The sequence below is a fragment of the Nicotiana attenuata genome, unplaced genomic scaffold (genome assembly GCF_001879085.1).
Source record: "Nicotiana attenuata strain UT unplaced genomic scaffold, NIATTr2, whole genome shotgun sequence".
In the NCBI taxonomy this organism is placed as follows: domain Eukaryota; kingdom Viridiplantae; phylum Streptophyta; class Magnoliopsida; order Solanales; family Solanaceae; genus Nicotiana; species Nicotiana attenuata.
Genome location: NW_017673008.1, coordinates 112,627 through 115,689, shown reverse-complemented (window position 1 = coordinate 115,689; position 3,063 = coordinate 112,627).

Below are 3,063 nucleotides of genomic sequence, written 5' to 3'. Positions count from 1 at the left end.
GTTACACTCACCTTTAATACCATATTGAATAGGGATTATTCGACGTAATTCGTTAAGCTCAGGCCATCCATACGAGAATTTGCACACGACTGCATATTGCAGTTCTTCAATTACGTTCATACGTTCAACCTCAGCTTCAGTAAAACAAACTGTTGGCTGACCTTGAAAGACTTGAGCTCTTCGAAGGGGTATAGGTTCAACTGATGAGGCACGATCATGCATGGCAGTAGTCGACGTAGGTTTAACTGCTGCTGCATAATTCATGCTCTTTGGATTGTTTGAATTTTTTGGTGGCTAGGGATTATCGTTAGAGGTGGTAGGAGGCTGGGCAGACGTGAGGGGAGGCTGACCAGCCAGAGAAGATGGCTGGCCGCCGGCCAAATTGGCCATAGCATAAAAAGGGTTTTTTTTTTAAGCAATCCACTAGGCGGTGCCTAGGGCTAGTTTTTATATATATCTAATATCAAATAAAAAACAAATACTGTGTCAGGATGTCTAATGTGCTGAAAAAATAATCTAAGACTAGTACATAATACCTATTATCAAAATTAAGCACAAAGCTCAAAATTGATATCACAAAATTGCTATTAAAATTTGTATAAAGACTAGCCCATGTCAAATATGATTTCCGCCTAAAGGCCCAATGTAATGAGTCCAGTCCGCATCCATCAACCCACCTGAAATCCAAGATGTAACAGCCCACATACCAGCCCACATAGGCGTGTGAATTGCTAACATAACCAATGTCTGCCCAGAGATTTCGCAGCTCCTCAAATTGCACATTTAACCCCTTTATTTGCATCCTTGCCACTGTAGTCATAGACCAGTATAGTAAAAGACTGGCCCATGAAAAGTCCCAAACTGTTATCACCTGTGGCTTGTAGAAATAGCCATATTTCAACCAGTTGTTCGCCCAGCCCTTGCCTTGCAATTGTAACCTTTTTTCTTGCTTCTTTGTCTCTATACACGTGTTGCCTCCATGCTTAATCATCCTTATACTATTTGCTCCTGTCCTAGCACTGTTATTACCCGTTGAGTAACAATTGTATCTAACTTTGGTTTTAGCGAGTGCCACAGCTTTCACTTTATCGTTCATTTCAGCTCCAGATTTGTCCATGTTCTCCTTCGACCAACTGAAGATCGTATCATCTTCTACTTGTGATGGTGATGTCTTCGCGTTTGAAGATAATTCAGTCCAAAGTAATGCTTTCCTGCTCCAGATTCTTTGCCAAGACCAGTGACCTTTGAAGATTGTCATGATACTGCGACTCTTCACCTTATCGACCTGTTGTATTATTGTATTTTCTTTCCAATTTATGTTTTTCATGAGGATAATGATTCCCCAAATGTGCCCGATCCCTTGTATGTTGTGGATTGTACTCTTTCTTATGCTTGCTTGCTTTTTCCACATGTGCTTCATCCAGCTGAGTTCCCTTTTGTCTAAAGGGAATTTTGCTGTCTGCAGGCTGTGTGCCTTTGTGATTTCATAGGTTTGAGTGCTTCCTTTTTCTGTATGTTGTTGTTGCCCTTTAATTGTGCCTAGTATCCCAAATTGAAGATAGCTAGTTTCAGCAGATCTCCCACTTTTGGGCATATCTTGCTCATCAGTGTTAATTGTGATGCTTGTTTCTCCACTTGTTTCCCTCTCCTTGGGTTGAGTACATAGTACTAATACCACCAAGTAAGAGTTAGCCAAGTGAAAGAGCATGATGACAATCTCGTACCCAACTCTTTGAATGTTCCAACAGCTGATTTTTATGCTGCAGTCATATGCCTGATTCCCTGTATCCCATGTTTCATTTTGCTTATGTGATTGCCCAATTCTCTTGAACTTTCTGGGCAATTACATTGACTGTAGTGCCATTTTGTTGTCTGATCTTCTTTTATTGAGTAGCTTTATGATGTGAAAGCCTCCTTTGTGCTCAGCTCGATCCTGCCCACTTCTTTTAAACATTCAGGGCAGTCTTCTGTTAATAAAATTATTCAGCATCCAAAGATAAGTATATATGTATGCCATGTCCTCATCTCCTAGGGAATGAGTATGAAATACTAATACCACCCAAAAAAGATGAATTACATGACATGCCATAAATACCAAACTCCTACCTGCAAAAAAGAAAACATTGGTAGTAGAAATCTGTATCACCATACTCTCCTCTATACAGATTTGAGTATGATGATTCCCTAGGTTAGCTCCAGGACCCTTCTGCATCTCCTTTTCTCCTCCTATTCCATGCTACTTTCACTCTGATGTATCGGCATTGCATCTTGTCCTCATTCACTATTCTCCTTCCATGTATGTCCAAATCCTAGAAGTCATAGCACTCAATCATGCCATGATCAAGTGCATATTTTGCCAAATGATCTGCTAACTTGTTTCCTTCTCTGAAAATATGTGACACCTTTGTCATACACCCCTCCTGAAGCTTCATGATCTCTTCCACATACTCCACAATACACCAGGGGGGTTTCCATGTTCCATCAATAGTGTTCTTCATCAGCATAGAATCTGTCTGCAGCCATATGTGAGAATAGTTTAGGGTCCTGCATATTCTCAAAGCCTCTAGAATTGCTACAGCTTCTGTTTCATTGTTAGAGCCTTCAGTAATCTCCCTTCCCATTGCATATTTCACCTCTCCTGATGCATCCCTTAGACAAAAACCAATAGAACTTCTTCCAGGATTCCCTCTTGATGCCCCATCTGTGTTGACTTTTATCCAGCCCTCCATAGGTAGCTCCCACACCACATTCTCATATTTAAGCCTTGGAGTATAGTTCTCCATCATGGTCAACACAGTAGACCATCTGTGAGTCACCTGCAGCCTAGGTTTTATCATTTGCACCAGGTGCTGAAGGTGTGTTGACACTTGATATATTACCCTACTAACTGATACAACTTCTCCATACTTTAGGCTATTTCTTCTCTTCCAAAGCTCCCATACTATGCAAGAAGGAAGTGCCTGCATAACTGGTTGCAATCTAGACACCACAGGTGCAGTCCAGCATTTGGTAATAGCCTGGTGAAAAGTCAGACTTTGTACTACTATTCCAGCTCTTGGTAGG